At 46.9% G+C, this 21,991-nt stretch overlaps 1 protein-coding gene across 3 annotated transcripts in view; it reads left to right on the top strand.

Moving 5' to 3' along the window:
- The window catches only part of PGAP6 (post-GPI attachment to proteins 6), a 1,624,027-nt gene that overhangs the window by 934,124 nt on the left and 667,912 nt on the right, over window positions 1-21,991 (top strand). The window lies entirely within an intron of this gene.

Here is a 21,991-nt window from a genome sequence, read left to right as displayed (position 1 = left end):
GCAAACATGTAATCTAGCCTCGTGTGCAGATTATGTGGGGCCGCATAGTGTGTGTAGTGCATATCTGCTGGGTGTAGCTGTCTCCAGATATCTTCGAGTCCAAAGTCTCTCAGCAGGACCTGTAATGCCTTTGCGGCCGAAGTGGGTCTATCTGGTTTACCATCTGATCTGTCCATTTTGGGGTTTAATGTACAGTTAAAGTCCCCCCCATACGATCGCGCCGCCCAATAGGGGGCCAATTTTGCCATATAGGGCCCTAAAGTAGGCCGCTGTATCTTGGTTAGGGGCGTATAAGTTTATAATGCTCATTTCCCTGTTTTCCAGCATCCCCCGCACAACTGTCATTCTACCTTCTGGGTCTATTGTGGTCTGAAGCAGCTGAAATGGTACATGAGGTGCCACCCACGTGATGACCCCCCTCGCATAAACTGAGTATGTGGCTCCCGTAGTAGTCCCTCTCCACTTTCTCTTAACCACCTCCAGCTTCTCCCTAATAAGGTGGGTTTCCTGTAATAATGCTATGTCAATCTTCAGCCTTCTCAGATACATCATTACTTTATTCCTCTTCAAATAACTGTTGAGGCCCCTCACGTTCCAGGTCACCACTCTGAGGCTACCCGACGCCATCTGTGGGTTGTCCCGCCTCCCCTCCCAGGTTCCCCCTCCCGCCTGGTTTGACACAAGATTAGGCTCGTACCCCCCCCATTTCCAACAAAAACTCCCCAACTATCCCCCCTCCCCTCCCTGCACAACTATGAACCACTGCACACAACCCCTTCCCTCCCCCCTCCCTACCCACCCCCAACAATTGCCCAGCTCCATCCCTGGATCTCAGGGTCCCCCACGTTTGGTCCTGCCTCGGGATGGCGAGATCAGGAACCCGACAGGGTGTCACCGGTCTACCGGTGACCTAACTAATCTATTCGTTGTGGGGGTATGAGGGCTGGTTCCTTTAGGCTCCTACGCCTTTAGCTAAGTTTATCGTGCTCAAGGATCATGCATATATATATATATATATATATATATATATATATAGCCCAAGTCGCACGCCTCCAGCAGGCTATGTCCTGTACTATATTCAAGTCCCAATGTCTTAGAATGCGACACCATGGGTGCCACCGTCACATGTTACTTATCTGCGCCGTCTTCCTTCTGGATACCGGATTCTTGGGGGCAGCTCTGCGTGTCTAGCCATTCCATGAAGTTCAGATTTGTGGGCTGCACACGCGGCTGTGTTCGGGGCCACTTCTTTTTCTAGGTCACCCGTACGTTCTGCCAGCGCTCTGACGTTTTGTCGGAGGAGATTCACCTCCTCTTGTACTGCCCCGACTTTGAGCTCCAGTGCCGCCTTCAGCTCATTCATGGCCAATCCTAGTTTGGTTTCCCAAGCCACTTTCAGGTCAGCAATCGCAGCAAGGATCACCTGGTCTTTGTCCATAGTGTCCGTGCCCCCGGAGAGGGTTTTGTCTTTGCTCCTGGCCCCTTCTGCCCCCGGCGATGTTCTGGCATATTCGTCGAGCGTGGGTTGCTTACCCTTCGCTCTAGGCAATTTGTTGGTCATCTTGATGTGTCTGAGCTGTGTGCGCGAGCCCCACAGCTTGTGGCCTCTAGCCTCCGTTAAGTTAGACTGCGGTTAGTGGCAGGGACCAGGGGGGCTGTGTTAAGAGTTACCTTGAACTGCTGAATCTGCTCCTGGAGTGGGCTGTGTCCTCCCACATAATTGTGCTTGGGTGATTCAATCCACCCAGTCTGTGAGCCCCAGCCCCCGTTGGACTAGGTCCGTGGGCACATGCCCCAGTGCCTATGGATCCTCCTGGGTGCAAATGCTGGTCCAGCGTGTGTGAAACGCGAGCCCTGCCGGGTCACAGATGCCCCCTACACGTAGGTGGCATTTGCGGAGCTCTCCGCCAGGCGCGCTTTGCTTTGCCCCCCTGTTCGCCTCCTGCGTAGGCCAGCGGGTGTCTCCTTCCCTTGGCCTCTATGACTACTGTTTGTAGCCTTTAGTCATGAGGGGCGCATTACCAATTTCTTAATGCCTTCCATCGCCGCCTACTTTTTGTGGGCGCATTACTTGTCTAAATGTTCCAGCGCTGCTCCAGGTCCTACTTGTGGGGCTAGTCTCTTCATTTGTATGGGCCGCAGTTCGTGCCTCCTAATGTGGTCAATGGACGTGTCCGCTCACCGTTGCTTCCAGGCGAGCGACCATTCCATATTTCCGCTAGTATGGACGTCTGTGTCTCGAGCTGCGGTGATCTGATTTCTCACACCTCACTGTAGCGGCCTGGATACATGTGTATCTGCTGCTGCCCCTTCCTCCTGGCGGTTACCCGTCCAGGCGTGCGTCTCTTGCAGTTCGCTCGCGCCGGAGCCTGTGATGTCGGAGACAATATAGCACCCCGAACAGGCCTGGCTTACTCCTTACTCGCTCGGAGCGCTCCTTGCTGCGGGCAGTCTTCGTGCTCGGTTGTTGCTGGGCCACGCTGGCTTCGCGGTTCCCGAGTTTACAGCCCCGTGCAGCAGTGTCTGCCTCGGGCCCCCGGTCAGGGTACCAAGCTTTCCCCACGTTCCACTCACTTGGCATGTACCCAAACCGCTCCAGGCCCTTTCGCCTTTGGCCACTGAGGAGTCCAGTGGTCTGCGCTCAGGCCAGTCTCGCCTTTGTTTCCCAGCTCATCAGGCGGTGGCCATTTTCCCTTTGTGTGCCGCGGGCTCCTGCAATCTTGATCAGGCTCTGGTTGCCTCATCCATACCGGTGGTCCGTGTCTCGTTTCTTCGATGTGTGCTCCACTGCTTCCCCTGCACGGGCATCTACGTCTTGGGCTATATGATTCAGTTTTAGCACGGTTTTCCACAGGATTCTGTTCGGATCTGCGGGAGCTCTAGCCGGACGCGTCCTCCTACATGGCTTCTTAGCCACGCCCCCAAGATATATACTTGATGAAAAGAATCACAGCGGCTCTCCAAGGCAGAAGCACAGACTTGGAAATGGGTTGGTTGGGGTTTTGCAATAAGTATATGGAGTTGTGAGGAATTGTCCTGGGTGGAGGTTGCGCCGGTGCTTGGAGCCTGGATGTACAGGGAGGTAGCTCTGCCCCCCTTGCTTATGTCCCCAGAATACAGAAGCTATACTGCTGGAGGAGATGGCTCTCAGCCACATAGACATTCCTCACTTGTGGATTCGACGACCCCTTAGTGCTCTCCTCACCTTGCTTTTGGGTATGGTGCGCTCTCCGTCCTGCTGTTCTGTGCAGGGGTGCGTTGTGGATGGGCGCGTCGCAACCTAGTTGCTTCACTGGTGCGGCCCCCTCAGATTCCAAACCTGCTGCGATTCCATTCGTCAGGTAAGTCTGCTGTTTTGGCAGTTTGTCATTTATTTTTGCAATTGCCCCTATTAATGTCTTTTCTTCTTTTGTAGGTGCAGAAGGAGTTCCGATGATGCCGTGCTGCCTGGGGCTGTGCACGAGTTGGTAAGTGAAAGTGCAGAGCGTGGCGCTGTGTGCCTTTGTTGTGCTAACCTGTTTTTTGTCTCTTTCTTGCAGGCCGCCGTGATGTTCCGGACTATATTTTGCCGAGAAGATGGAGAGCGGTGAGTAAGTCTTGCGCGAACCGCCTTCTAGCACTTCTGCATGTTAATCAGCCTTTTCTTTCTTCTTGCAGGTCGTTGAATGGCCCGAAATGGACGAGGACCAAAAGCAAGTCAAATTCAGGTAAGCATGCGCCTTTTGGTGTTTTTTTTCGATGTTGAGGAATAAACGCTTACTAATGCTGCTTCTCTGTTCGATTTCTTCCCAGGTTGCGGCTTCCAAGACAGAGCGAGCGTTCGCCGAGATGCTGGATGTTCGGGATTCTGGAGCGGAGGACTGAAGCAGGGCTCACTAGCAGGTAAGCGAATACTAACAGTGTTCTTGTTGTTGTTCTTGCAGGTAATCAGGCCCAGAATGCAGAGGAAGATTCAAACAGACCCTGGTGAGCGTCACGCTGTGACCAGCAGAGTAACGCGAAGCGTGTTCTCCAACTTGGGCGTGGCTTAAATAGCCTGCAGGTATCCCAGGTGCCTCCAGGCCTGACCACACCTAAAATACTAGACTGCATGGCTCAGTTCTGGAACTGAGCCATGCGAGGGCATCCATGTTGTGTGAATGCTATTGTGAGTTCCAGTTCTCTGACTTCCCATATGAGCCTGATGCCAAGAGAGTCTTGGGGGACATGATGGGGCCTTTGAGGCCATGATGGAAGACCTTGATGTAGCCCAGATGGCCTGACTGCCAAGGCCAGGAGCAGGGGTCATGACACTTCTCCTCATGGGGGAGCCCTTCCCTGTGAGGCTAGGGAGGAGAGGCCGCTACCCAATATTCTCCCTAGAGGTAGTAAAAAGCGGGAGGACTTCAGAGGACTCCCATTCCATGATGGAACACCTTAACCTCTGTGCCCTTGAAACCTCCATAAACCCCATCTAACCAACCTGAGAGTATTACTGTTATGTATTGTAGCACTCTTAGAGACTGACCAAAACATGACCAGGAAAAGACCAGGGCATTTACATACTTTTTCTCCAAGTACTGAAAAGAAGAAGATCGAAGGTGTGATGCTGACTACTCCCTTGTTAAAACTAGACAGTACTGAAAAGATGAGGCCCCACAGAGACTTGAAGATCACCACATGGAAATCAGAGTAATACTTGGACAGTCTGCTGGGGAGGGATCCGTTTCAAAGGATAAAGAGAGAGAAAGGACTATGGAATAAGAGAAGCTGGTGAGAATGATGGAAACCCTGGAAAGTTCAAACCTAAGAGAGGAGAACCAAGCTGCAGAGTCAGTCCTTGACAGAGAGGACATTGAAACCTGATTGGAGGGGCACTCTGGAGAAGTCAGAAGTGTCCAGGCAACCGGCAGCTGCAAGAAGGTCATCGGTGGTGTTACCTCGCTGAGGTGAACCGTTTGGTCTGACAACTGTGCCGAAATCGAAAGACCGAGGACCCTGCACAACCAGTGCGGAACGGCAGGTAGCTGAGAACAAGAAGTGGCCAAGCAAAGCGACCAAACCCAAGACCCCAGGAAGAGCCAGCAAGCTGGTTGCTCCAGCAAGAAAGTAACGGGGGCCACGATAGACCAGTAGAGGCTTGGGGAGGTTTGAAGATTGTATCGGGAGTCATCTCCCTCATCACAGTATTTTATAAGGAAGAGCGCATCAAGGGTGATCTTCCTTAGTTCAGTGGTTACCTGAGAAGCAAGAATGATCAAGAGCTAAGACACAGTGGAAAGCCTTGAGAGCAATCTCCATGCCTCTAGTGACTCTAAGGTTTGCAGTCCAAGTACCTGGAGGAGAGCTTGGAAGGAGTTGCAGGAACTCTTAGGAAAAGTCACAAGGACTGTTTGGAGAAGGGAGACATTCTCCTGGTTGGTAAATCCGACACAAACTCATCAGACCAACGGGTCAAGCACAAAAGGAACCCATTTGTTATCCTGGAACTGTCAACACTGCTGAAGGCTGGTTATATCAGAAAAAGGGAGTCATTCTTCTGGTTTGCTTTGAACTTATGCTTTTGGGTCACAAAGGCTGTGACTGATTCCTACAACGAACTAGAAGGAGGGAGTCGTCCTCGTGGATAACATTAGTTAGTTATGTTTTAGTGATAGGGCTAGAGTGGAGGAGAATTTAGGACTGAGGACGGTTATTTTGTGTTGGACAATCATCCTGACGACGAGCACCTGAGTTTCCTTAGTTGGGTAAAGAATACTCTTTTGGAATAGGGTGACTTAGGTTTCTTTCTTATTATTTAATATAACTTTATAGATCAAATGCCATCTCTGTGTCTGACTCTTTCTTCCAGCACGCCGCATGGGGAATGTAAGAGACTAAGCAGAGTTGATGGTGTAGCAGGTAGAGAATTGGGAAAAGAAGGTAGAATATTGTAGTTTTCAGCCACCTCACTTTCAGGGTAGCTGGTATAAAATAACAGGATGATCAAATAGAATGCCAAGGAGTATGGGATCAGCTCATGGGTTGAACACTAGTTGCACAGTTGCATGCAACTAGCAGGTTCACAGAACTGTGTTTGTCAATGCGAATAGGTGGGCACCACTAATATGACTCAGTTCATCTCAAACAATCATCTTGTAGATCCCAAGGATATAGCTGTAAATCAGCTTTGTGATAATTTATTCCAGAAGAGGAGGCCAGAATTTGTTTCAATGTGTGTAAAGGGCTCAATTGCCAATGCATTTCAGAATATCTAATTCCTTCTTCAGGGCAGAACCCTAGTTATAGTTATGATTCACAATCCAACATTTGCCATATGTGGTAATTTCACAGAGTCAAAATGCAATATCAATACAATAAAGTACATACCAAAAAATCCATGTACCACAAGATTACAGAAAAGAGAAAAACCAAACATGTAATGCATTGTTAAACTGTGTTGTCGTGTATAAAATCGTATAAATAAATTAGCTGTAGTATTATAGTCTTTATGTGTAATTATAGCCGGTCTGTCCTTTCTGGATAGCACTCTGAAAAATGAACGCATAGCATGTTTTTTGTATACTTACAATATCCTAACTGTATGGAAGTGTGGAAAGTTTTGTAAGCGATGGATGCTTACCTGTGTATTCTTCATAACAAACCGACGGTGTGCCTGTAACGCGCGTGTACGCATGGAAAGTTACTATCGCTGTGAGCTGTCACTAACCGAGTTCTCTGCTTCAAAAAATAAACAAAAAAACCTGATCTAAGAATCGGTGCAGAGATTTAAAGCGGTTAACTAATCTCGACTACGAGTGCTGCTTAATTCTCTCGCACGTGAACACTGTTCTGTAGGGTGACTGCTGGTGGACATGCGCGAGAGCGCACTCATGTGATAAATGTTCTGTTGTGATGGCGACCAGGTCGGATGCCGTGGCTAGGCACGCCAGTGGGTGTGTTTAGTAAATGTGTGTTTGACGTCCCAACCTAGTTTGCAGGTCGGGACCTGTCAAAACGATGTATGAGTAAAATGACTTTGTACCAGATGAAAGTAACTACCAGGTGGGGTTACTGCATGTTAAGAAGAGTGCTACTGGAATAGCAGCACATGTAAACGGATGCAGAGTTTACAATGTAAACTGTTTGTAAATGTGTAATTTGTGTTGCTGTGGCCACCAAAATAAACACCGCAGCACGTCCTTGGGTGCGTTGTCAACGGCGCCTCGCTCCCTGACCAGCTCAAGATGAGGAGATCGGGACGCATCGGTAAGCCACAAATGTGTGAGTAATCTAGATGGATTGTAATGAATCGTGTTTGTACTGCCTAGGGCGAAAAAATACTGAAACTGTTAAGTGGTTAAGAGATGTACAACACCACTAATGTGGTAATGTGTTTAGAAATCAATAAAAGGACAAACATCCAAGCACCATTATGAGCTGTTAGTAATTCATTGTTACGGACCAAGCATGAAATCTTACTTACATGTAAGTTAAGCATGTAAAACACGCAACAGTATTAAGTTCAGATGGCAGATGTACATCAAATGCACATCAGCTCGTGAATTGTAAAATTCACTGTAGCTCGTAAAAATGAGACAACTTCACTAAATGGGTTCACCAGTTGGAATTCGCATTGCTCAACCACCCAAGCCCAAACCAATTTGTGTATGTGTAACTGCCCTGAGCTGCATATAGACATATTTCATCAATGTGATGCATCATGGTGGAACAATATGTGAAGCCCAATAGGGCTAATACCATGTATCGAGCTTCAATCAAATTACTATAGGTGTACTCCATTTTCATATGGGGCTATAACTGTGAATCAACATTAGAGCTCATTCTTAAACATGTGTAACACGTGTGTTAGTCCTTAGATGTAACAATGGAAATGTATCTCTTCGTTCAATGCATTTGACATGAGAGTCCCGTGTCTGTCTATCCAAAATGTCTATCTTCTATCAAGTTTCAAGTTCATGTTTTCGTGAGGGTTGTTCTTGGGTAGCACTTCCAAAATCTAAAGTCTAATTTGGGATAGGTTATGTCTCTTTTCTACCCAATGGCGAGCTACTGCGGAGTTCATATTGGAGTTCCTAATACATTATCAATGTTCATTCCATCTAGTTTTTGCAGCACGTTTGCATTTGCCCACATAATACTGTCTGCATGGGCATTTTATGGCATAAATAATATTGAAGCTGTCACAGGTTCCATAGCTGCACAGTTTAATGCTTTCGCCAGTACGTGGATGATTTATTGTGTTGCTTTTGGTTACAAATCCACAGTTTGCACAGTGTAGACAGAGAAAGGTGCCAGTTTGTTGTGTGATTGGTTCCTTGGGTGAATGTGTCAATAGGAAGTTCTTTAAACAAATGTTGAACTCTTGTGTCACACGTAAGGATCTCCCAGTTTTTCTTGAAGATATTCTTTATCTTATAGCTTTGCAGAGAAAACTTTGAGACATATACTAAAGGAGCTGTTGCCTTTTTCTCCTTGGTTTGTGATAGCAACGTTTCACAATCTGTCTGATTGATCCTAAATGTAGCTGCTTCTATGTCCCTGCATTTATATCCACGTGCCAGGAATTTCTTACCCATTTCTGCTTGTTCTGTGATGTAGTCGTTGGGGTCACTAACTATCCGTTTAACACGGAGCAGTTGACTACATGGAAGATTCTGGATGAGAGTTGGTTGGTGAAAACTGAGTTGGTGGAGCAAGTTGTTTCTATCAGTTTCCTTCCGGAAGAGATTGGTGTTTTATTCTTCAGTGTCGATTCTAATCTTAACATCCAAGAAGTGGATCTCTGTTTTGGAAATTTTGTGTGCGAATTGGATACGTGGGTCGGTGCTGTTTAAGTAACTGAAGAACTCCATGAGGTCAATCTCTGAATCAGACCAAATTCCAAAAATATCGTCAATCTATCTCATCCACAAGTGGATGTTCTTTTTCCAATTGTTTCTTGACAGGACATGATCAGTCTCAAACTTAAGGAAGGAACAGATTCCTGAAACCTCACAAGAATCAAGAAATGAAGAGGTTGCAATTAACAGTGTGGATAAGACTAACAGAGAAGTACCAAGAATGGGCCAACCTGGTAAATGTAACATGAATGAGGAAGATATGGAGCCAAGTGCGGAGAGCCCATTCTAAAATTGTAAACGAATATTAAAAATCTTTGGGGATTTTCCAGAATTTAGTCTCAATGCATCACGCGATATGAAAAGAATTGAATTGCCAAATTTGGGGAGTCAGACAGATTGGTCTCTGATAGAATTTTCATCGGCAGTTAGGATAGGACTCTTAAAGAGGCATGCCCACCTATTCATTAAGGTGGGTAAAAAGAAAAAGATTGTACAAAGTGAAGTTGGGGAAATTTTGTTATAACAGAGCGTAAAGAGTCACAGAAATTAACAACCGAGAGCAAAGCTTTGTGGGAATTACAGAGAGAAGAAGAAAATGCTTTAGAAAACATCTGGGAAATGGTATGTTGGCAACCTGTTCGCGTGAGCAATGGTGCAAACTGAAATTCAGGAGACCCAAAGGAAACCTCATGGGTGTCATGGAACCCACAAGGCTACAATTCTTTTCTTACCCAGTCTGAAGGGTTGCATGTAATAAGATCAAGTGATGTGTTCCTCTTAAAAGAGACATGGTGTACAACACCCTTTTACCTTGATGGTTTTCATATTGAACATAACCTTGCAGTAAAATCAGCTCAAGGCAGACCTAGTGGGTGACTTGCAGTGGGAACACGTGTTGAGCATACATTGGAAAAGATCATAACGGAACCAATTTCTCGATACGTCTTGCTAACAATATTAATGTTGGCTGGGTCCTCTAAAAACCCAATTTTGTTGATAAATGTATACGACCCACCGGGTGGTACCTACACAAAAAAAATAATTGCAAGTATAGAGGACGTAATGAAAGAATGGTCAATATTAAACAAAAGATGCTCAATAATTATAGCAGGAGACTTAAATTCGAAGGATTTGCACAAACACTTTGACACTACCCAAGAACAGAATAAGATCTGGGTGAAATGTTTGCAGAGACAACTTTTGGTAGTTCGCACCTTTCTCATGCGAACATTCCGGCCGCGGCAAAATCAGCCGCGGTCAGATCACTTAGAATTGTTGATGGCACTACGGGCAACCTGGTTTATACAAAGATCCCTATTTGAAAAAATAAAATATAGTTCAGGAACGTCTAAGTACTGGTATAGGTTGTTGGGTAAATCTTTGGACAACCATAGTAAAAATAGTTATTTAACACTACTCAGAGAATCTGCAGAAAGTTTTATGGCCCATCTGAATTTAGACGAAGATATACAAGCACAGGACCCCAATGGTGAAAGCAAAATAAAATAGAAGGCTAAGGACTGGGATATGCAAATAACGCTAACATTCTGCATGAGAAGAAACAATACCAGGATTTAGCCCGACGGGTTGGCAAAGCCACAAGCCTTCTGAGTATTTGACTAAGCTTACCTGCATAGAACTTAAGCACTTTATTTTACATCTACGTATGAACATTTTGCAGACAAGAGAGTTTACAGGAGCTTGGACTGAAATACTGTACGTAGAAAGGTTATATAGACACTGTAATTCAGCAATAGAAACCAGTCGACATATTTTGACCCAATGTAAATCCTTAAGGTTTATGTACGAAAAGGGTTATGGAAAATTCCTGAAAAATGTGGAGCAGATCAATTCTGGTCTGCAATATACAGGGCTACCTCAGTAGTGATGACCTCAACAGCCCATGGTATATGGAAAAGGATTCGAACAGAGGAGGACGTAGAAAAAGAAATGGCGTAAATGAGCTTCTTAAGATAACTGTAAAGTTGAGAATTGTTTATTAGGGATCCTTGTGGAATTTTTTTCTTTATATGAATTGTAAAAGAAATGTTTTATAGATGTGGTTTTTGTATGATATGATGTTTTAATTTTGATAATGTTTTATTTAGTTAACTTTTGTTATAAAAGTATTAATTAAACTAAATGCACAATAAAAAAAGGATAGTTAGTGACCCCAACGACTACATCACAGAACAAGCAGAAATGGGTAAGAAATTCATGAAAACCAAAATGGAGACACACAGGGTTGTTTAATGATACAAGGGTCCAACCCCAACACCAGGCAAAGGACACTCAAAGACACCAGAACCGTTGGTCACTCTATTTCCTACCTCTAAAGCTAGATTTGTACCTCTTTAGTTCATGAAACAAATAAGAACTGAATCTTGCTCTGAAAACAATATGTTAACTTTTATTAAGAAAGAAGATATTAAATGCATCATGGTAAAATCACATAAAAATTCATCATCACAAATCATCGCAATTACACATACAATAAAAACACATCATACAATTGATAAACATTACAACAATTCAAATTACATCTACAGCGCTGTTAATACACATCTATAATGCAGAATTCATAAAAAAACATTGGTAGATGGAAATAAAGAAGGAACCATTCTTAGTATTGTTCGCCTACTTTTCTCATATGTAGACCTCAATTAGCAAATGCTTTCTCCTAAAGGTTCTGTAGCAACTCAATATATAATTCAAAACACTACTCTCAATGCAGTACTAATACACCCAACATGTTTCGTTCTTTAACGCAGCTGTCAGGGTGCATGCCCCCAAAACCCTGAAACCCGCGAGCCCAGCCCAGATTATGGCTTCCTTTGGGACTTCCCAGGCCCCAGCTAGACTCACCTGGGCTCAGTCCTGGCGCCGCTGGCGCCAGGCTCATGGTAAGTGTTAAATACATGGTCCATTTATTTGGCTCTGAGATGCTGAGCCCATTCGGCCTCCTCCAGGAACTCCAGCGAGCAGTTCTCCATCATTCTGCATCGCGCCGCATCTCGACACCGTCAGTCGGACCTTCCATCTTCTTCCTGGAAAAGCGCCGCACCTGCCGAACAGAAAAGACAAAGTGGGTTAGTCGCACACAACAAGAAGGCTTAAATAAAGCGAACTATTAGCGCATCTCGCAGCGCTCTACTTACTGGCAAGAATCCTGCACGTCATTGTCAGGAGAGTCATCCATCATCCGAAAACCGCTTTTGTGCCACACCTGAAAGACAAGAAAACGAACATTAGATATCTTGCATGCAAGGACGTAAGGCAGCTATTTCAAGGAGTTATTGGAATAGAGACTTAACTGCTTACTCCGGTCAATCCACTTCAGCAACCTCCATCTGATCAGTGAAGTAACTCGATCAAGGAACTACAGAGTAACCGTGCCCCTGCCAGAGAGTGTGCAGGACGGAGAGCTCACCCATATAATAGACAAGGTGAGCCAGGGAAAGAGAAGGATAACACGGAAGAAGGTGAAAACCAAAACCAGCTCCACACAGTTGGCTAATATCTTGTTTCAACTTGCAGACGAACATCTCCTGGTGCAAGACAGAAAGGGAGACGCAAGCAGGCCCTCATTAAGCAGAACAACACCAGTGCAGACATAATCCTTCGCACACGAGCACACCCCCGTGGAGACCAGGTGAGCGTGACAGCAGCTAAATAATTCTCTAAGAACTTCCTCAGGGGACCAACGAGTATGAATTACAATGCACTCCAATCAATAACTTCAGGAGCTGACAATCTCCTAAAATTCATGGGTCCAAACTCTAGAGGGGGAAACAAAGACAAGCAGTTATAATAATTCATACTAAGTAACTGCTATTTAAACCTACAGGGTACATCAATTAACCCTCAATAGGCTTACCGTCAATTTTCAAGAATGAATTCTTGAAACGGTTGTATGTGATTGTCTTCTTAGTAGACAAGGCACTGCGGGACAGTACAAACAAAAATGTGAGAGAAGAAAAAGTCTAACCGTGTCAACTGCTTTGTACTTAAATAACAGCGACAGGGACACGTACAAGAGGCACATGGTTAATTGAATAACAAGTTCTTTAGTTTTTACCAAACTCTAAACTGGACTATCATCTGGTTTTGAGAAATACTAAATTCGTACCATATCGCTCTCTAAAAGCCACTCAATTGGCCTAAATGGATTGGATGCCCACGTCACTATCCTATGCTCTAAAAAAATACGGAGCTAACATTCTGTAAGAAAATTGTGCGGTAGTCATAATTTGACCCTGCTGCAACATGCAGTTGTGTGTTACGTAAACAACGATGTTAGCTTTCTAACATTTGTCAAGCAGAGCACTCTATAATAGTGCATTGTGAAAATCAATATTGGGTAGAAACCTTTGTACACTGAGTAGCTCAACCTCTCCGTGCAGAAAGTCACAACTTCTATTCTTTTACCTTTCGTTTCACCATTACGTCCGCATTGGTTGATTGATCTGCTTGCATTAACAGGTTTGATGAGTACGTATACACGCGCCTTCTTGAGGACCCAAACTAGTTGTGCATCATCAACGACGCCATTGCACCTCAAGCGAAAACAACCATCATCAGTAATACGTGAGTCACAAACAATATCTCCTTAATTTCCTCCTGAAATGAACGTTCCATCAAACCAATATCGTCCTGGCTTACGGCACTAGGGAAAATCGAATCGCACAATAATCGATCCAGTCTGGAAAGAAGTCCATGTTTTAGTTGGACATCACACAGGTGTGTCTCTTCAAAATTTCCTTAGACGTCCGTCCTCATTGAACGTGGTCGATTTCAAACTAGAGACGAAAACCACAGTACGAGTATAAGTACAGGCGAGCTCTGAACTACACAGCCTAGGTTTAGGTCCCAATAAACGTGGTAAAGCAGCTACATTTAGGATATATCAGACAGATTGTGAAACTTTGCTATCACAAACAAAGGAGAAAAAGGCAACAGCTCCTTTAGTATATGTCTCAAAGTTTTCTCTGCAAAGCTATAAGATAAATGAATATCATCAAGAAATACTGGGAGATCCTTACATGTGACACAAGAGTTCAACATTTGTTTAAAGAGCCTCCTATTTTTGAGTACCAGCGGAGCAGGAACTTGAGGGATGAATTGGTTTCAACAAAACCTTCACCCAAGGAACCAATCATACAACTAACTGGTACCTTCCCCTGTCTACACTGCGCAAACTGTGGATTTATAACCAAAAGCAACACAATAAATCATACACGTACTGGCGAAAGCATTAAACTGCGCAGCTATGGAACTTGTGACAGCTTCAATATTATTTATGGCATAAAATGCCCATGCGGAGAGTATTATGTGGGCAAATACAAGCGTGCTGCAAAAACTAGATGGAACTAAAATCGATAATGTATTAGGAACTCCAATATGAACTTGGCAGTAGCTCGCCATCGGGTAGAAAAGAGACATAACCTATCCCAAATTAGATTTCAGATTTTGGAAGTGATACCCAAGAACAACCTCACGAAAACATGAACTTGAAAAACTTGATAGAAGAGAGACATTTTGGATAGACAGACTTGGGACTCTCATTCCAAATGGATTGAACGAAGAGATTAATTTCCATTATTATATCTAAGGACTAACACACTTGTTACCCATGTTTAAGAATGATCTCTAATGTTGATTCACAGTTATAGTCCCATATGAAAATGGAGCACACCTATAGTAATTTGATTGAAGCTCGATACATGGTATTAGCCCTATTGGGCTTCACATTTTGTTCCACCATGATGCATCACATTGATGAAATATGTCTATATGCAGCTCAGGGCAGTTACACATACACAGATTGGTTTGGACTTGGGTGGTTGAGTAATGCAAATTGCAATTTGCGAACCCATTTAGTGAAGTTGTCTCATTTTTACGAGCTAAGGTGAATTTTACAATTCACGAGCTGATGTGCATTTGCTGTGCATCTGTCATCTGAACTTAATACCGTCACGTCTTTTACAAGCTTAACTTGCATGTATGTAAGATTTCATGCTTGATTTGTAACAATGAATTACTAACAGCTCATAATGGTGCTTGGATGTTTGAAGAGTTTGTTTGGCCTTATATTGGTTCCTAAACACAGGACCACATCTGTGGTGTTGTACAGCTCTTAACCGTTCAACAGTTTCAGTATTCTTTCGCCCTACGCAGTACAAACACGATTTATTACAATCCATCTAGATCACTCACACATTTGTGGCTTACCGCTACGTCCCAATCTCCTCAACTTGAGGAGGTCTGGCGCCGTTGACGACGACGCCCCCATGGGCGTGCCGCAGCGTCTATTTCAGTGGCCATAGCAACACAAATCACACATTTGCAAACAGTTTACAACATAAACTTTGCATCCGTTTACATCTTCTGCTATTCCAGCAGCATTCTTCTTAACATACATTAACCACACCTGGTAGTTACTTTAATATGGTACAAAGTCATTTCACTAATGCAGTGTTTTGACAGTTCCCGACCTGCAAACAAGGTCGTGACATCAAACGTGCATTTCCGAAACACACCCACAGGCGTGCCTAGCAATGGCGTCCGAACTGGTCGCCATCACAACAGAACATTTATCACATGTGCGCGTACTGGCGCGTGTCCATCAGCAGTCACCCTATGGAACAGTGTTCACGTGCGAGAGAAGTAAGCAGCACTAGTAGTTGAGATTAGTTAACCGCTTTAAATCTCTGCACTGATTCTTAGATCAGGTTTCTTTGTTTATTTTTCGAAGCAGAGAACTCGGCTGGTGACAGCTCACAGCGATACTACCTTTCCATGCGCTAAAGACACACCGTCTGTTTGTTGTGAAGAATACACAGGCTCCAAAACTTTCCACACTTCCAGACAGTTACGATATTGTCAGTATACAAAAAACATGCTATGGGTTCATTTTTCAGAGTACTATCCAGAAAGCACAGACCGGCCATCATTGAGGTACACATAAAGACAATTAATATTTTTTTAAAAATGTTAATTATTTTTTGTTAACAACACTCCAAACATCACAAACATTGAGGACATTTGCATATGAGCTTTGCATCATTATGTTCACTTGTTGTGCGTCACCGTCCTCCCCCCTCCCGCCCCCTTAACTCGAGCCCCTGCTTCAATGCCACTAGCTTGCGTATCTCCGAGCTTGTCTTCCTCATTAGTCCCCCTCATATCGTCTTCACTAAGACCAGCCTGGGGGGGGTCCCACCATCGTGGCCACCAGTTGCCTCCACGCTATCAGGGGTCCTGCTTCCTCGTCCCCTCCTCTACTGATTGCTTCATACCAAGCTGCCGTTTCTGCATCTGCCCACTTCAGGAGGTCAGCCCACCACGTCTCTATTTTGGGTCGTTGGGCTGCCTTCCAGCCCATAGCGATTCTCCGTTTGGCCAGGATGTAGGCCAGGTCTTTCATCTTACTAATGTGCTTCAGGTTGCGTGGTCTGGCAAAACCCCCCAGCATGCATGCCCAAACTGACTCCATTTCCAGTGTGATCCCTTTTTCAGCTAGGCGTAGCTTAACCTCTGTCCAGAATCTACCCACCTCCGGGCAAGCCCAAAACATGTGCATCATCCCAGCTTCCACTTCCCCGCACCGTGGGCATTTTTGTATCACTAAGCTTCCAAACCTGGCAATTTTGCTAGGTATCATATATGCCCTGTGAGTAACATATAACTGGATCTGCTGTAGCCTCGCATTACGGGACACCTTCTTGTGATACCTTTGAGCCCTATCCCATTGTCCATCCAGCATAGGTTCTCCCACTTCATCCTCCCAGTCTCGCCTCAGCTGGAGCACCTCCTTACCCACCCTAATCATCAATAGTTCATATATGCGGGATATTTCGTGCCCACCTTCCGAGATGTCATACATTGTCTCAATGACCATATTGGGTTGCTCCGCTAGCACTACCTCAGGCCACCTTTCCCGCACCCGTTTAATGATGCCTTTGTGCACCCTGGTATCCTCCATTAGTCTCTGGAAATCTAGTGCCTCCCCCTCTTGCCATACATCTCCGAGGGTCTCAAGGCCCATCGGTTCCCAGTATCTACGGATCCCTTTTATCATTTGCAAGTCCTCCCCACATAGCGCCACTAGCGGCCCCTGCAGGGAGCATGGGGTTGGGTTTCCAACTACCTGCCATGCTTTGTTCCATATTTCCCAGCCCAGTTCCAACAGTCTCGCCCTTCTCTGCAACTTTGATTTAGGCAACCAAACCACCTCTCTCAGAAAAAAGAGGGCGGTGTCCTTGTACAATAGCCTGGCTTCAGCAGTCTCTACTTCGGACAACCACCTGGCCACATACTGGAGCTGTCCCGCCAGATAGTATAACTCGAAATTCGGTAGGTTTATGCCCCCCCTGTCACCCGGGTTTGTATCTTCCAAAGGCCCACCCTATTCCTGGAGTTATGCAATATGAAGCCCCTGCACAAACTGTGGAATTTCGCAAAAGAACTTTTGGGGACCATGTTTGTAAAGAAATGCAGCATTCTCGGCAGCACCACCATTAATCAAAGCCACCGTACCCATCATGGCCTGGGGTAGCCTGGACCAAAACCCCATACTATTTTTAATGCCTTCCACTGCCCTCTCTGTATTGTGCTTGTGTTCATCCTCGGCCGTGTGGTATATGTTGATTCCCAAGTATCGGAATGTCCTGGTCTGCCAGGGTATCGGCAAGACCGGTAGGTTCCTATGCGGGGCCCTCCTGTATCTCCCCAAAGGGAACATGCTTGATTTCTTGGGGTTTACCGCTATGCCCGAGAGGGTGGCATAGCGTTCCATCACCTCCAGGACATTTTGTAGGTTTTCTTCTGGGAAGCGCAGGTATAGCAGAATGTCATCAGCATACAGTGATATCAGGTGCGATCCTCCCTTCGTGGGGATCCCTATCTCCCCATAAAGGTGTCTGAGGCAGATTGTCAGTGGTTCTAGAGCGAGAATATACAGCATGGACGACCAGGGGCAGTCCTGTCAAGTGCCCCTACTAAGTTTCCATTTGTCCGGGATTATTGCGCCAGTTTTAACCCTGGCGATTGGGGAGCTATATATCATTTTGACCCACCTCAGGTACCCCACCCCGCCCCATCCCGTATTCTTTCAGAGGCGCTAGCAACCACGGCCACCTCACAGAGTCAAAGGCCTTAATGGCATCCAACGAGACTATTACCATTTCTCCGGGGTCCTCCTCTGTCTGTTCAATAATGTGGTGGAGTCTCCTATGATTGTCGGTTATATTCCTGCCCGGGACGTAGCCTGTTTGATCGGGGTGTACCAGTTTGCCAATAACTCATTTGAGCCTGTTTGCCAGCGTAGCTGTAAGGATTTTGCTGTCTTGGTTGAGCATTGAAAGGGGTCTGTATGATCCACAGTCCGTGCTTGGCTTGCCCGGTTTTAGGAGCGGAATGACCACCGCCTCCCTCAAGGACTCCGGCATCCTCCCTCGTTCCAGCGCCTCATTTACCATGGCAAGCAGCGGGGGGGAGCACCTCCTGCTTGTATGTCTTGTAAAATTTGCTTGGCTGCCTGTCTGACCCCAGAGTCTTGCACGTGGGTAGGTGCTGAATCACTGTCTCTAGTTCGTCTAATGTGATTGGGGCGTCCAGGTCCTCCCGCTCCTGGTCATTTAACTTGGGCAATCCTATGTCTTCCAGTGTCTCCGGAATCTCCCGCCCCATCTCCTCCCCTTGTCCTCATACAGGCGTTTGTAGAATCTGAGGACTCCCTCATTCACTCCCTCTTGGGTATCCCAGGTATGGCCTTCTTCCCTCTTTAACTCCCTGACCACTGGGCGTGGTGTTTCATTTTTGTAAAACCATGCCAGCAGCCTTCCCGGTTTATCTCCCCCCGCATTTTGCCTTTCGATATATTTTTTATAGTTTAGTTTACATAGTCTATCCCAGTGCTCCCTGCTAGTTTGTTGTAATAGATTTGCCCGTTCGGCATCCTCTTGTGAGGTGCTCCCCCTCTGCATTATTTCTTCCAGCTCCTTCTCTGTCTCTTGTAGCTCTCGCTCTATGCCCCCTTGGAGCCCTCTGGATTTGGATATGGCTGCTTCCCGTACTACCACTTTGAACGCCTCCCATAAGGTTCCCTCCGACTGCACACTCCCTGTATTAATGTCAAAGTACTCAATAATTGCCTCTCTTAAGTCCTCATGGAATCCCGAGTCCTGCAGGGCTTCGGCTCTAAGCTTCCATGTCGGGATTCTCGCTCTAGGCGGCTGATGCCTCCACTCCAAGACCAGGGGTGAGTGGTCCGAAAGCACACTGGCCTTGTATTCCGAGCCTATCATTTCTCCTGCTATCTCCGAGGCCATAAACATGTAATCCAGTCTTGTGTACAGGTTGTGGGGGGCCGCGTAATGTGAGTTCTGCCTGTCTCCCGGGTGCAGCTGTCTCCAGATATCTTCTAGCCCAAAGTCCCGCAGTAGGGCCAGTAATGCTCTTGCAGCCGGGGTGGGTCTATCTAGTTTATTGTCTGACCTATCCAATTTGGGGTGTAATGTACAATTAAAATCCCCTCCCCAGATGGTAGCACCACCCAGTAGGGGGCTAATTTTGCCATATAGGGCCCTAAAATAGGCCGCTGTGTCTTGGTTAGGGGCATATGAGTTTATAATGCTCACATCCCTGTTTTCTAGCATCCCCCGCACCACTAACATTCTGCCATCTGGGTCTACCGTAGACTGAAGCAGCTGAAATGGTACATGGGGTGCCACCCACGTGACCACCCCCCTTGCGTAAGATGAGTATGTGGCTCCTGTGGTGGTCCCTCTCCACTTTCTCTTGACCACCTCCAGTTTATCCTTAGTAAGGTGGGTCTCCTGTAGTAATGCTATGTCAACTTTCAGCCTTCTCAGGTACATCATTACTTTATTCCTCTTCAGGTAACTATTGAGGCCTCTCACGTTGCAGGTTATAATTCTAAGGCTACCCATTGCCATGTGTGGTTGGTCCCTCCCCCCCCCCCCCTTCCCGGGTTTCCTCTCCAGTCTAGTTTGGCATGAAATTGGGCTCGTACCCCTCCCTCTCCCAACTTAAACTCCCCAACTACCCCCTCCCGCCCCCCCTTGCTCAACTATAATACACTGCACACAACCGCCTCCCTACCCCCTCCGTCCCCTCCCTGCCCCGCCCAACTGGTGCCCAGCTCCATCCCTGGATCTCAGGCTCCCCCATGTTTGGTCCTACCTCGGAATGCCGAGATCCGGTACCGGGCAGAGTGTCACCGGCCTACTGGTGACCTAACTAATCTATTCATGGGAGTGTGAGGGCTGGTTCCGTTAGGCTCCTACACCGTTCACTAGGTTTCCGTGCTCAAGGATCATACGTGTATAGCCCTAGTCGCTCTACTCCGACAGGCTGTATCCTGTCCTATATTCTAGTCCCAATGTCTGAGACTGCGACACTCTAGGTGCCACGGTCTCCATGCTACTTATCTGCGCCATCTTCCTTCTGGATGCCCGATTCTTGGGACAGCTCTGCATGTCCAGCCATTCTGTCGCGTCCTCAGGGGTATCAAAAAACAGTGTTCTCTTTTTTGTGGAACACTTTCAGTTTTGCAGGGTTGATCAGCATGTATTTGTAGCCCGCTTCTCGCAATCTTCTCTTCACTGTACCAAAGTTCATACGTCGGCGCTGTACCTGCAGAGTGTAATCCGGGAATGCCGTTATGCTTGCCGATGCCCTTTGTATCGCTCCTCCCTTCCGGAAGTGCTCAAGGAATTTTTCCCGGTCTCTGTAGTTCAGGATCTTGGCAATCACCGGCCCGTGGGGGGTCCCCGGTGATGGCTTACTCGTCAGGGCCCTATGCGCCTGTTCCACCGCGAACCCCTGGGTCAGCACTCCTCCAGTTACCTTCTGCAGCAGCATTGATTCGATGTGTACTCGGTGGGGTTGGGTCCCTCAGCTCCCTCGGGCAATCCTACAATACGTATATTGTTCCTCCGGGAACGTCCCTCCGCCTCCTCTGCCCTGCTTTCCAGGTTGCCCACGCGTTGTTCTAGGGCATGAAGCTCGGATATATGGAATGCACATGCAGCTGTATTCGGGGCCATTTCCTTCTCCAAGTCGCCTGTACGTTCTGCCAGAGTTCTGACGTCTTGCCGGAGGAGATTCACCTCCTCTTGTACAGCTCCGACTTTGAGCTCCAGCGCCGCTTTCAGTTCCACCATGGCCAATCCCAATTTGGTTTCCCAAGCCACTTTCAGGTCTGCTATTGCTGCAAGGATCTCCTGGTCTTTGCTCGTGGTGGCTATACCCACGGTGGGGGTTCTCTCCTTGCTCCTAGCTCCCTCCGCCAGTGGCAATGTTTTAGCATAATCATTGATCGTAGGTTGTTTGCTCTTTGTTTTAGGCAGTTTGTTGGCCATCCTGATGTTTCTGGGCTTACGCGTATGAGCTTCGCGGTGTGTGGTCTCTGGCTTACGTATACTCAGTCCCCGGTTGGCAGGGGGACTCAGGCGGGCTATGTTGGGGGTTCCTTTGTACTGCCGAATCTGCGCCTGGGGTGGATTGTGTCCTCCAACGTAATTGTGCACTGGCAAGTCACTTGTCCAAGTCTGTGTGCCCCACCTCCTACTGCTCCAGGTCAATGGCTACTCCCCCAAGTGCTTGGGGCCCTCTTGGGTGTCCCTGCAGGCTCAGCTTGTATCAACCGTGGGCCCCCGCCAAGTCGCAGGTGCAGCCTACTCAAGTGTTCTGCAGCGCTCTCCGCAGTGCTCCTCACTCCTCCTCTCCTCCCGCCTCATGCAGGGGCCAGGGGTTGTCTATTCGTTCAGCTCCTATGTCCTCCACACGCGGCCCGCCATCATGGGGGCACGTCCTTGCCAGTCTCTCAATGTCTATCAATTCGCACCTGTGCCCGCGGCCAGATTGCCACGCGCTGGGCTGTTCTGCATGCCACCACCAGTGTGCGTATGCCTGGGGGGCCCAAGGTCTTCGTTTGGGTCTGAGTATGCCTGCACCCCTCTGGCCTTATGTGCTGCGCCGGGGCACCAATGTATGTTGCTATCAGGGGTCCACGGGCCTGTGGCTGCTACGGATGCACGTTTGCGGCTTGCCTGGTTGCATCCGCTTTGCCTTGGGTGCCACTTTTGTCCAGGTATATGCGGCGCAGTGTGGCAGTGCGTCCGCAGCCAGCCTTAGCTGGGCGG

This window comes from Ambystoma mexicanum, chromosome 2q (genome assembly GCF_040938575.1).
Source record: "Ambystoma mexicanum isolate Mex_15411 chromosome 2q, UKY_AmexF1_1, whole genome shotgun sequence".
In the NCBI taxonomy this organism is placed as follows: domain Eukaryota; kingdom Metazoa; phylum Chordata; class Amphibia; order Caudata; family Ambystomatidae; genus Ambystoma; species Ambystoma mexicanum.
The sequence above is the reverse complement of the archived record's forward strand: the minus strand, read 5'-3'. Positions and strand labels throughout refer to the sequence as shown.